Below are 13,562 nucleotides of genomic sequence, written 5' to 3'. Positions count from 1 at the left end.
GATCCAGGTCCTCAAACAATAGCCTCAAGAGTTTGTCCTTTTTGAAACCTCACTTATACTTTCCTCTGTATTGGCTTCAGCCTCAGGCACCCTCTCCCCATACACTGGCAACGATGGTCGCCAGCTGCTCAGCCACTGACCACAGCAAAAATGAGAGTGACTTTTCCCGATAGTGCCAGGAAAGGCACAGGCATCCTTGTTCCTCAGTTCTGATTGGCTCATCTTGGAGCACATGCCTGTGCCTGGACCAGTCACTATGGGAGAGGGGATGTGGCACTGTCGTTGGCCTTGGGTCACCTGCCTCTCCCATAAGTTGGGGGTGGAGTCAGCTACATCAAGGCCACCTGGCCTGAGAGGGAGCAAGCTGCAGTTCCCCTAAAAAAACTGGAGTGCTTCTCACATAACAAGGAGTCAAGTACAAGTCACAGACGTCCTCTGCAAGTGAGATCATCGTGTACTGTTAATTTTAGGTAAATCTCTCACAAGGATGGGAGACAAGATGCCGCCCAGCAGGTGGAGGCCTGGAGCTGGGAGGAGGGGAAGCCAGGCGTTGTGCCAGTCATCTGTGCCAACCGATCCTGGCTGCAGGGAATTCTTGGGATCAGAAATCTACAGTCTGAGAACTTGTCTATAATTTTGCAATTTCTATTTTCTTTGCTACAAAGCAGAGAGAAAGCCAAAAGAAAATAAAGTTCCTCTCAAAAATGCCAGGCTGTCTGTGCCGGATAAAATGGCATGTGAAGAGTGAAAGAGCCTTTTGTGGAGGCTTGGAGAGAAAGAAAAAGGGGCTGAGAGGAAGGGAAATGTATGGGAAGCCCCCCCCCGCCCAACCTGGGGAAGAGGCAAAACAGAGATGGGAGGGAAAAGAGGGTTCCTCCTGCATGAGCTGAGCCCAGGGAAGGTTTGAGTTTCTGATCATCAGGGATCATACAGGCCCGAATGTGACTCTCTCCTGCCACTTTCTAGTGGTGTGGACTTGGGTATGTTTTAGAAACTCTCTGAGCCTCAGTTTTCCCATCTGCAAAATGGGGCTGGTAATAGTACTTCCTCATATGCCTTAGGTGAAGATTAAATGAAATAACACATACAAAGCCATTAGCCTAATGTGCTTGGCATGTGATAAGGGTTCAAGAATTAATAGTAACTGTTATTAGGATTGCTGTTTTTACTCTGATTCCTTATACCTGTCAATAGTCAGGGTCATCTGTCTCAAGGAAAACGGGTTCCCAGCTTGCTTTTAATCAGCAGGCAGGAAGTGCAGCAGGCACAGAGACCTAGTATTCTGTGTTCGTCTCCTGTTAGTGCTGTCACAAATTACCACGAACCTCGTGGCTTACAATAACAAACATTTATTCTCTTACAGTTCTGAAGGTCAGAAGTCCTGAGACTGGGCATAGTGGTACATGCCTGTAGTCCCAGTTACTTGGGAGGCTGAGGCAGGAGGATAGCTTGAATCCAGGAGTTGGAGGCTAGCCTTGGCAATATAGCCAAGGGTTAGACCCATACTGAAAGACTCACCCAGCCAACTCACAGAATCACAAACAAAATCAATCATTGTTCTGAGTTTTGATAGGGTTTTTTTTTTTTAAGACCCTATCTCTAAAAAAAAAAAAAAAAAAGGCCCCAAATCAAGGCATTGGTAGGGCTACATTCCTCCTGGAGGCTCTAGGAGCCTGTTTCTTTGCCTTTTCCAGCTTGTAGAGGCCACCTGCATTCCTTGGCCTGTAGCTCCTTCTTCCTTCTTCAAGGCCAGCTGTGTAGCATCTTCCAGTCTCTCTCTCTCTCTGCGTCCATTATCACATCTCCTTCTCTGACTCTGCCTCCCTCTTATAAAGATCCCTGTGGCAACATTGGACTCACCCAGATAATCCAGGATCATTTCTCCAGCTCAAGATCTTTAACTGAATCGCACCCACAAAATCCCTTTTGCCATGGAAGGTCACATAGTCAAAGGTTCTGGAGATTAGGATGTGGACATTTGGGGTGGGGCATTATTTAGTGTGGCATCTGTGCTAAGCCTAGACAACAGGAAGGCACATAAGCTGAGTTGGCTTTGGGTCAGTTGGTGTTTATCACACAGCAACCCACCCCCAAATTTAGGACTCAGAATAACAATTGATTTTGTCTGTGACTCTGTGAGTTGGCTGGGTGACACTTTTGATGTGGACTGGCTCTGCTGGTCTTGGCCAGTCTTGCTCATGTGTCTGCAGGCAGCTGGTAGGTTGAACATTGGCTGAATGATCTAGGCCTCACTCCCGTGTCTGGCAGCTGGCCGGCTGGCCGCAGGGATAGGGGTCTCTCATCATCCAACAGGCTGGCGCAGGCTTCCTTGCTTGTAGGCATCGGGTTCCAAGAGCAGAAGCTACAAGGCCACTTAAGGCTGAGGCTTGAAATGGGCACACCATTACTTCCCCTGCATTCTAGGAGACAAAGCAAGACACAGAGCCAGGTCAGGTTCCAGGACTGGGGAAACGGACTCTACTTCCTGATAGGAAGAGCTCCTAGATATCATGGCCATTTCTGCAGTCCACCACAGGGCCAGTGCCGGGCCCTGTGCTAAGCGCTTTCATTACACTATCTCATTCCATCCTCATAAGCCTTTGAGATGATAAGCACTATTTAAAGGTCCCCAACTTATAGATGGAAACACTAAAGCTCACAGAGGTGCAGCCACTTGCCTAAGGTCGAACAGCTAGTGAATGGCAGAGTGGGGACTTAGCCCTTATGTCATGAGCCACAAGAGACCCTTCTAGCAAAAGACATGCATTTCAAGATGGCTGACCAGCATCAGAGAGGCTGACTAGAGGGGAAATGTGGGTCTCACGTGATACCGTTGCCCAAGCACTGAACTCACCAGCTCTGCTGCTAACCCCAGCGTGGCTTCCCAGGCCCCATCTCCTGGGAGGCTGAGTGGATTCCCAGCAGGGCATCTTTTTTGAGGAGCTGGGAGCCCTTCCCTCGCCCATCCAGGAATCTGGGAAGTAGGCCTATCACTTATTGCTCCTTTTCCACCTATGCAGGAAAGGGAGGACGGACAGCTGGCTGGGGTGGAGGTGCCCAAACCTGTCACTTTCCCTGTGAGTCTGACCTTTTTGTCCCATCGGCTCTACACCCACGTGGGTCCAAGCCCCCACTGCTTCTAACCTTGATGACACCAGAGCCTCCTCCCTGGTATCCCTGCTTCCATCCTGGCCTTACTGCCCCCCACATCCATTTCCTACTTGGTGGCCAGGGTGAGCCTCTGACAACCTAAGTCAGATCCTATCACTCCTTCCACAGCTCCCATCTCACTCAGGCTAAAACCAAACACCTACCAGATCCTGCCTGCGACCTCTCTGATCTCCCCTGATCCCTACCACCCTGGCCTGGGCGCCCCAGGTGCCTGCCCACTCAGGGACTCCAACCTGCTGTCCCTGGCCTGGAACATTCCACCTCTATGGCTCACTCCTTTAGTTCATGCCAGTGGCTTCTCAAATGTCCCTTTGCCCCAGCCAGGCATGGTGGCTCATACCTTTAATCCCAGCACTTTGGGAGGCTGAGATGGAAAGATTACCTTGAGGCCAGGAATTCAAGACCATCCTGGGCAACATAGCAAGACCCCTGCCTCTACAAATGTCCCTTTGCAGGGAGGTGGGGTTTTTCCCTCCCCCTCCCCTCCCCTCCTCTCCTCTCCTTTTTTTTTTTGCATCTAAAATAGTGACCCTTATCGTTCTTGTCTGGCCTCTTATTCTGTTTTGCTCTTCCTGCATAGGGTGTCCTCCTATACATGATTCTGTGTGTCAATGTATTTATTTACCATCTGCCGCCTCTGACAGACTGTCATCTCCACCAGGGCAGGAATTCTTTTTCTACCTATTCTCTGCTGTGTTCCCAGTGCTAAGGCAGTGCCTGGTGTTGGCACATAGTAGTTGCTCAGTAAGTACACTTTGTGCTGATAAAGGAATGAGCAAATGAGTGAATGAATGGCAGGAACCCCTGGACCCCTTGCTCTCTGGGGGCACTGGACACCGGAGGAGCCTGATGGGAGCTGAGAGCTGAGAGGGCCCTCATGGTGCAGGTAGTTCTTACCTGGATTCCCTGTGGGTGGAGGCACCAACAGGAAAGAGGGTGGCCAGCTCCGTGAAGTCACTGGGTGCCCTCACCGATTCTCCTTACAGCATCCCCTCCCCCACCTCCTTGGACATTCATTCTTCCATTGCTGCCCACTGCTCATTAAGCAGGATCTGCTCTGTCTCTTGAATCTTCTCTGAAACAGGCTTCTCCCAGCTTGTAGGAGAAATGCCTTGCAGGTGAAGATGGCGAGGAGGTTGGTCCTGACATAGCCCAGCCCCTTGAAGAGACAAACGGGGAGGAGCGTCATTCAGGTGCTTCTCTGGGAAATGAACCAGGTAGGCCTCTCTCTGAGGGGCAGTGCTGACCACTCAGAGGCGGCAGTGCCTGTGGAGAAAAGGGAGAAGGAGTCCTGAATCTGGGCCCTGCAATTGCCTGTGCATTTGGCCTCAGGGGAGTTGCTTAAACTCTCTGTGCCTCGGTTTCCTCATCTGCAGAGTGGGCATCATGCTATCTAACTCAAAATGTACAATGTTACACCATGGCTTGCAGCTCCCAATGCCTGCAGGGGCTGGTCAGGTAGGAAGACACGTGAAAGGTGTTGAGGGATGGGCAACATGTGAGCCCCAGCCCCTGTATGGGGGTGGCCACTGTTCAGTCTTTGCCATGCAGGAAGAGGGGCTCAGAAAGGCCAACTGTGCTGATTTTGCTTAAACCAGATTTTGCTTAAAGGTGAAATTTTCTTATTTTTAAAAATGACAGCAATTCAGATTAAAAGCATTAAAAGGGATACATGAAATCTGTTAACAAGTTTGCAACCTGTGTTTCAGCCCAGATATAGAAGGGAAACTGAGGCAAAGAGAATAGGAGCTGGTCACCCAGAAAGATAGAGAGAGAAGCATTTGTTAAGGGAGGGCAAGGGACAGACAACCCCCGATCCACTTTTGTTTTGGGGAACCAGAAGGCTGTGGCTGCCTTTAGAACTGGTTCATACTGAAACAGAGACCTCCTTCTTTCTTCCTCTCTCCCATGACGAGGGATGGTGTCTTAGTCCATGTGGGCTGCTGTAGCAAAAATACCATAGGCTGGTTGGCTTATAAACAAGAAAAATTTATTGCTCTTAGTTCTGGAGGCTGGAAAGTCCAAGATCAAGATGGCAGCAGATTAGGTGTCTGGTGAGGACTTGTTTCCTGGTTCATAGATGGCACCTTCTAGCTGTGTCCTCACATGGTGGGAGGGATAAGGGATTTTTCAGGGGTCTCTTTTATAAGGGCACTAATGCCATTCATGAGGGCTCCACCCTCATGACCTAACCACCCCCCAAAGGCCCCACCTCCTAATACCATCACATTAAGGGCGAGGAATTTTGGGGGGACACAAACATTAGACCACAGCAGATGGCATGGATGGGATTGAGGGAGAGAAAGTGTCAGAGCTGACATAGAAGTTTCCATTCTCTTTTTTGTCCCCCTACTTGGTGACTAAACAACATTTCTCCAATCTGGTTGGGGTGGGAATCTGGTGGATGGGGTAGGTAGGAGTGAGGTCTTCCAGCCTGGCTTGACATCCTTTTTCCAGGATAATGTTCATCTTAACATAACCTACTTCAATGAACATTCAGCCAAAAGACAAAAGGAAGGTATTGCTGGGTAGTGTGCAGCCACTCTGTCATAGTCTTTTTTTTTGAAATGAACACAAATTCCTTGACTGTCTTCTTGCTGAGAGGTGAGGTCTATGTCCCCCTCCTCCCCCCACTTGAATCTGGATGAGTTTGTGACTCACTTATAACCAAGAATATGGAAGAAGTGATGCTGTGTGATCTCCTCATGCCTGGAGCCTGTGAGCCTCTCTCTGAGAAGTCCAGCGCCCCTGAGCCCACCATGCTGAAGAAGCCACGTGGAGAAGCCCCTGTTGACAGAGAGCCACCATCACCTGCCAGTCACCAGAAGTGAGCCATCTCAGACATCCAGCCCAGCTGAGCCTTCAACTGACTGCTGCCCCAACCAACATGTGAACTGCAACTGCATGAGAGACCCTCAAGTGAGAACCACCCAGCTGAGCCTTTCCCAAGTTCCTGGCCCACAAAACCCAGAACAAATTAAAATGAGTGTTTTAAGCCATTAAGGAGCAGGGTAATTTGTTACACAGCAACAGTAACCAGGACACATTCCCAAACCTAACTAGGAGGAAATTTTCTCTTGATAAAAATGCAGATTTTTTTATTCATCCTAGACCTTCATAAGTCAGAATCATCTGTGGATAAGGTGTAAGAATCTGCATTTTTTTTTTTTTTAAGGCAAGCTCTCCCACCCCAGGTGATTCAGATGCACAGCCAGCTTTGGAAATTTAAGACCTTGGAAGAGAGTCACATTGCCTCTCTGAGTCTCAGCTTCCTTGTCTGTGAATTGGGGAGGAGTGAGGGTTGGTGTGAGTATCAAAGAAGATGCTGCAGGTAAAGTCTTTAGGGCCAGCCAGGCGTGATGGCTCACGCCTGTAATCCCAGCACTTTGGGAAGCCAAGGCGGGCGGGTCATGAGGTCAGGAGTTCAGCCTGGCCAATATGATGAAACATTGTCTCTACTAAAAATACAAAAAAATTAGCCAGGCATGGTGGCAGGTGCCTGTAGTCCCAGCTACTCAGGAGGCTGAGGCAGGAGAATCGCTTGAGCCCAGGAAGCGGAGGTTGCAGTGAGCCGAGATCACACCACTGCACTCCAGCCTGGGCGACAGAGCAAGATGCTGAAAAAAAAAAAAAAAAGTCTTTAATAAGGCCAAGGCATACGGAAAGGACTCGGGATTGTAATTGAATAATTAACCGTGGACATCAGTATCGTTGATACCAATACTGTTGTTTTATTGTAACTACTTCACTATCATGGGTTGAATAGTGGCATCAAAAAGATATGTCCAGTTCCTAACCCCTGTGAATGTGACCTTATTTGGAAATGGAGTCTTTGCAGATGTAGTTAAAGATCTCAAGATGAGCTCGTCCTAGATTTAGGGTGGGTCTTACATCCAATGACGAGTGTCCTCATAAGATATAGAAAAGGAGAAGAAGACCACATGCATACCCACAAGAAGATGGGGGCAGAGACTGCAGTGAAGAAGCCACAAGCCAAGGAATGGCTGGAGCCACCAGGAGCTGAAAGAGGCAATGGAGGACTCCCCTGGAGACTTCAGAGGGGGCATGGCCCTGCTGAGAACCTTGATTTTGGATTTCTGGCCCCCAGAACCATGAGAGAATAAATTTCTGTTGTGTTAAGCCACATAGTTTGTAGCAATTTATTACAGCTGCCCTTGGAACCTAAAGCACCACTGTTCAGCAGGCACCACACCCAGCACTGGAAACGCCAAGGTGAGGAAGGGGTCCAGTGTTTCCCTAGACACAATGTCCTCCAAAGCAAGCTCTATCCTGTGACCATTCACAGAAGGGACATGGAGTCACAGTAATGAACATAGGCTTCCACCAAACCTAGAGAAGCCTTCCTCAAGTGGGCACTTCTTCCATCACTCTCCAATGAGAACCAGGAACTCGAATACTCAATTCTAACTCAACGGTGGATCACAGGCTCTTTGCCTTCTGAGGCTGACCTGAGTGTAGCCATAGAGCTTCAAGAATGGAGACTAGAATGCTATGAATTCGTCCACTCACCAAATATTTCCAAAGGACCCCTTCTGTAAGAGGAACCATGCCAGGCACAAGGTCCCTGCCCACACCAAGCCCAGCGCCTGGAGGAGGCTGTGGACCAGTGCACGGACAGTCAGGGTGGGAAGGCAGCTGTTGAAGAGGTAGGGCAGTGCAGTGGTTAGGATTCTGGGCTCTGGAGCCTGCCTGAGCTGGGATTCCAGCTTTATCACTCCCTGACTGTGTGGCCTTGGGCAAGCCACTTAACCCTTTTATGTCTCTGTTCCCTCATCTCTAGATGGGGGACAATAATTACACCACCTTCAGAGGGTGGTGCTTGTGAGGACTAAATGAGAAAAACCAGGCAAGTACTGAGCACAGTTCCTGGCACAGAGTAAGTGATGAATAAAGGCGTCAGGTGATGAAGAAGGCTGGAGGTGGGTAGGAGAGATTGTTCTGGCAGGGGGAATAGCAAGTGCAAAGGCCTGGAGGGAACACAAGGATGGCAGGTTTAGGCACCAGATGGCTCTGGCAAGCCAGAGCCCAGAGGACAGAAGGTCCTAACCTAGTCTGGGTCACAGCCCAAACTGGGAAAGCCAAAATCAGGAAAATGCACCTAGTACTCACCAAATACCATCCCTGATTTCAGGAAGGTCTTGGACCAGGATTTACCAACCACAGCTCTATTGACATTTTAGGCCAGATAATTATTTGGGGTGGGGACTGTCCTGTCCATTGTAGGATGTTAGCACCATCTTTGACCTCCACCCACTAAAGGCCACTAGCACCTCCTGCCCCAGTTGTTATGACCAGACTGTCTCCAGACATTGCCAAATATCTCCCGGGGATACAATTACCCTTGGTTAAGAACCAAAGCCTTAAACCATCTCTCTCAGATCCTGAAGCCTGGGCCACCTGCCTCTTTCCATCTCTCCTGAAATGTGGCTACCAGATATGGGATGGACGCTCCTCTTGACTGTGCTGGCCTGGAGAAGCCTGGGCAAAGGAAAGAGCACTGGAAAAGGAGTCATTTAGGAGCTTAAGGCACTCAGAGAACTTACTAAAATACCAAATCTCAGGTCCCTCCAGGGGACATTCTAGGGTTTTATGATTTGGGATTTTATGATTTATGGATTCGAGCAGTGCAGCAGCATGGAGATGCGCTGCCTTCCCTTCAAGAAAAGCCTCCTTGCCCCGCTGCGGGGGTGTGTTCTGTGGATAACTTCCAGCTCATCCGTGTTTGCTTCCTTCAAGGTCGTGCTTTTCCTGGGCTGCCCCTGGCCAGTGGCTGAGCGAGGCCCTGGGAGATGAGGGCATGATCTTTAGGGTGGCACCTGGCCAGTGAGCATGGCAGTGGCACCAGGGCCATGGTCATTTCTGCCCAACTCAGGACTCCTCAAACCACCTTTGATCTGCAGCTCCCCACTGGGCTGGCAGAAATGTATCATATCTGCACATTTGTGTTCTGACCCGACCCCATGCCCCATCCTGCTTCCTCCCTTTGTTTTTTCCAGGTGTTAGAGCTCAGCAAACCCTTTGCACTTCCAACTAGCATAGATGCTCAGGGTAGAGCCTAGAAATCTGAGTTTCAAAATTGTTCCCCAAGTAAGGCCATTGCTGAGTGAGGTCTGGGAGCCTCCAGGTTACACAGTCTCCCAGTTCTCTGCCAGCGCTGACATTCTAGGGTTTTATGATTTGGGAAAAACTTGATTTGGCCTGGGGGTGTGTTTGCATGGGTGCAATAAACCATGCTGTCACAGGTTTTATGGTTTCCTTCTCCGGGCACTGCTGGCAGTGAGTTTGAAAGGCTTCCCACCTGAAGAGGGAGAAGAAACCTGGGCTTGTGTTGTTCTGATTCGAGTTCCCACCTAGAGGAAGGGGTATCTCTAGGTCCTGTAACTTTCTTATTAGAAAGAGTCAGGAGCCACCATTGTACCCATTTACAGATGAGGGGAAAAGTATAACCTAAAGGAAGGAATAAGGACATCAGAGTCTGCAGATAGTTTGTGGTGGACTTTAAGATAATCACTTACTCTCCCTGAGCCTCAGTTTCCTCATCTGCAAAATGAGGCAGTCAGTCATTCATGAACTTTATTGAGTCCTTACTGTGTTGAGCATAGTTATCAGGAATGAGGATTCAGCTGTGAATAAGACAAGTAAGATGGGACACATGTCATGGACTTTGCATTCTAGAAGAGAGATGGGCAATAGACAGATGAACAAATAGTTTCAGATAGGGTGAGTGCTATGAAGACGGAGAAATGGGGTGATGAGGCAATGACGAGAACTGGGGTGAGGGTAGGCAGTAATTGGATGACAAGAGACAGCGACAATTAAAATGAGACCTCAAGGATGAGAAGAAATTAGCCACTGGAGGAGCTGGGGGAATGGTGTGCCAGGCAGAGGGAACAGCAAGTGCAGAAACCTAAAGTGGGGAGGGAACGAACTTGGTGTGGGAAAGGAACCTCCCAGAGGTGCAGGGGGTGAGGGGATGAGGGTGGAGAGGTTCCCCACTTCCATGAGGGCTTCAGCTGTTACTGTCCCTGAGAGGGGCAGCTCCTGGAGTTTGCAGCTGAGGAAAGCCATGGTGAAGCTCACTTAGAAAATGACTAAGGCTTACTTAGGAGCTAATTCACTGGAGCTCACTTAGGAGAGGCTCACTTAGGAGCCTCCATTTTTAGGATAAAGGACTTGCCCAAGGCCACAAAGCCTACCACCCCAGCTGCTTCTCCCAGTCACTCCCCTCTAGCACAGGAGAAGGCAAACCAGGCTGGGAAGTGCAGAGGCAGACCCCAATACAGCAGGTGTTCCTCCAAGCAGGCCAAGCTGGGACAGAAGGGGTGACAAATCAGCCCCACAGAGCAAAGCACATGGAGCACTTTGAGGACATGGACTGCTTCTGCCCAGCTCTGGGCCACGTGACCCCATGGTCACATGACCAGCTCTAACTACCCCTCCCCGTGGAGGGAGATCTGGGCTAATTGCCAGGGAGACTGGGATTATAAATTGGGTGGGGTTGGACAGAGGGAAAGTAGAGGCTGGCATGTAGCTTTAAATAGTTTTCTCCAACTCCGAGGTTTCCCTCTTGTTCCTTAAGCTTTTGTAACCCACAAGCTTTGCTATCCCCAGGGTACTGCGCCTGAACTCACTGGTGAATTGGAATTTTTTTCTTTCATTATTTTATTTACTTATTTTCCAGTTTTATTGAGGTATAATTGAAAAGTTAAAATGGCACATATTCAAGATGTCCAATGTGATCATGTGATATATGAATACACTGCAAAATGATTACCACAATAAAATTAATTTTTTTAGTGGCCACTCTGGGCAAGGGAGGTACAGTTCCTGGTTTTGAGGCTGTTGTTTTGTTTTGTTTTTGTTCCTGGAAACCTGCACCCTCTATGATTGGACACCTGCATTACTTGGGAAGCTTTTGAACGCTATGACTTCTGGTCTCACCACTACCCCTCCATTTCAGGCTCTCATGGGTTCAGTCCTGGATGCTGTAACAAATTCTTCTCTCTCTTCCCAGGTGCTAGCCAGGATCACTCCCTCCGAAGTCACCCCAGAGGGAGGGCCAGAGGGAGAATGAAATGAAAGAGAGAGGGAGAGAAAGGAAGGAAGAGAAGGAGGGAGAATGGAAGGATGTATGGATTTGGATGTATGGGTTCCATTCCTTCTCTCCTGGCAAATGCTTACTCATCCTTCAGTGTCCATCCAAAATGGCACCTCTTCTTGGGCACCATCTCCAGAGTCTCCTTCAAGCAGGTAGCTACATCCCACAAAACAACCACCCATCTGACCATGCAAGTGTGTGGGGGAATGAAGACCAGCCCAGGAATCTGAGATGAATGTTTTGCTTCTTGCTCTGCCACTGACTCACAGGGTACCCCAAGCAAGTCCCTTCACCTCCTTGGTCTCAGTTTCTCCATTTATACTACTAAGGCAGTGGACCTGATGGCCTCAAGTCTCGACATTTTTATTCCCTGAAGAAACTCTTGGTGCTGAGTGGTCTTCTTCTGCCCTGACATCTCGCCTTTCAAACGCTTGTCTCTTCTCACCCCACCCACCACTTAGCATGTGCTCTTGGAGAACACCCAGGACTCAGGGTCTCTGCACACATCATGAGTCCAGCTCAGCATCTGAGGTGGAATCAGAGGAAAGGAAGGAGAGTGGGGGGAATAGTCAGTATTTTGGCAAGTTCATCATACCTTCTCCCTTTGTCTAGAAACTTCAACCCAATTTCCCTTTGAAGGCACTACCTCCTTCCCCCAGTCATAAATGAGTGCAGGTCTCAAGCCTGGACAATCAAATGCACAGTGATTGGTTCAACTCTGGACCTGTGACTCAAGCCAGACCAAGGGAGTGACATGCAGGGCTTTGCCTGGAACTATTCTGAAAGGGGCACTCTCTTTCTGCTGGGCTACTGATAATATGTGCATCCATGATAGGAGAGCCTGCCTGATAATGAAGCCAGTAAGAGAAGAGCAGAGCCAAGAGATGGTGGGAGAGCAGATGACTGAAAATATCATTTGAGCCCCTGGGTCCAGCTGCACCTGAAGCCACCACTATCTCCTGGACTTCGCAGTTTCTTGAGTTCATAAATACCCTTTGGCATTAAGCCAGATTGAGTCTTAATGCATATAGAAATAAGAGAAATGAAAAAAGAAATGAGAAAAGATATTGAAAAGAGAGACGGCAGAGAACTGATTCTCTACTAGAGCCTCCAGAAGGAATCAACTTTGCCAACACCTTGATTTTGGACTTGTGGCCTTCAGAACTGTGAAATGATAAACATCTGTTATTTTAAGGTACCTAGTGTGTAACATTTCGTCATGACAGCCCTAGGAAATGAATACAGCAAGGAAAATTCCACCAGCACAAAGGCATGGAGGTGCCAGGATGCCTCCTCTGCCTGAAGAGTAGATGTAGATGAGGCTGGAATTGTCCATCCTAGCTGCCCAGACCCATGTGCCTTTGTTTTATGTAGTTACAGCATCTATGATACATATTTGCTACCATGTATGTCACTATGAACCTCCTCTGGAGGACAGAGAAGTCACATACCTTAATTATTCCAACACAAGCTTGTGTGAACAGATAATCATCACTGCGAGTATATTGTGTGCCTGCTAAGCACCACGCCTGAGATAAGCATTTGCTATGGTTTGAATGTCCCCTCCAAAGCTCATGCTAAAATTTAATTGCCATTGCAACAGTGTTGCAAGGTGAGAAGTTTAAGAGATGATCAGGTCATGAGAACTCTGCCCTCATGAATGGATTAATACCATTATCGCAGTAGTGGACCCCCCTTTTCTCTTGCTGTCTCTCCTGTTAGCTTGTGCTTCCACCTTTCACCATGGGATAACACAGCAAGAAGCCCCTCACCAGATGCTGGCACCTTGCTATGGGACTTCCCAGCCTCCAGAACTGTGAGAAATACGTGTCTTTTCCTTATAAATTACCCAGTCGGTGGTATTCTGTTATAGTGGCAGAAAATGGACTAAGACAGCATTTTGAATACATTTTCTGTCTTATTAAAAATAATGTTTTTACCCAGGAACATAGATTCAAGTTGCCCTGAATATACATTATCTCCCTACATTATCTCTTTTAATCCTCATCTATTAGGTAGATACTGCTGTTATCCCCAGTTTGCAGGTAAAACCTCAAGCTCCCGAAGAACTGCAGCATGGAGGAAAGTAAAGCCAATAGCTACCATGTTGAGTAGTCCCCTTTACCCATGGTACAGTACAGTACGCTAAGATATTCTGAGAAAGAGAGAGGCCGCATTCACATGTCTTTTATTGCAGTATATTGTTACAGTTGTTCTATTTTATTCGTTATTGTTGTTAGTCTCTTTTTGTGCCTAATTTATAAACCGAGCT

The 13,562-nt window shown here is 48.4% G+C and overlaps 1 long non-coding RNA gene across 1 annotated transcript in view; it reads left to right on the top strand.

Annotated features, from left to right (window-relative positions):
* The window catches only part of LOC100591245, a 28,510-nt gene extending 15,275 nt beyond the window's left edge, over positions 1-13,235 (top strand). Inside the window, exon 3 of the long non-coding RNA XR_178920.3 lies at positions 11,207-13,235. This is a non-coding gene — a long non-coding RNA (uncharacterized LOC100591245). The remainder of the gene's footprint in view (positions 1-11,206) is intronic.
* The last annotated feature ends 327 nt before the right edge of the window (positions 13,236-13,562 follow it).

Source organism: Nomascus leucogenys, chromosome 10, assembly GCF_006542625.1.
Source record: "Nomascus leucogenys isolate Asia chromosome 10, Asia_NLE_v1, whole genome shotgun sequence".
Taxonomy (NCBI): domain Eukaryota; kingdom Metazoa; phylum Chordata; class Mammalia; order Primates; family Hylobatidae; genus Nomascus; species Nomascus leucogenys.
The sequence above is the reverse complement of the archived record's forward strand: the minus strand, read 5'-3'. Positions and strand labels throughout refer to the sequence as shown.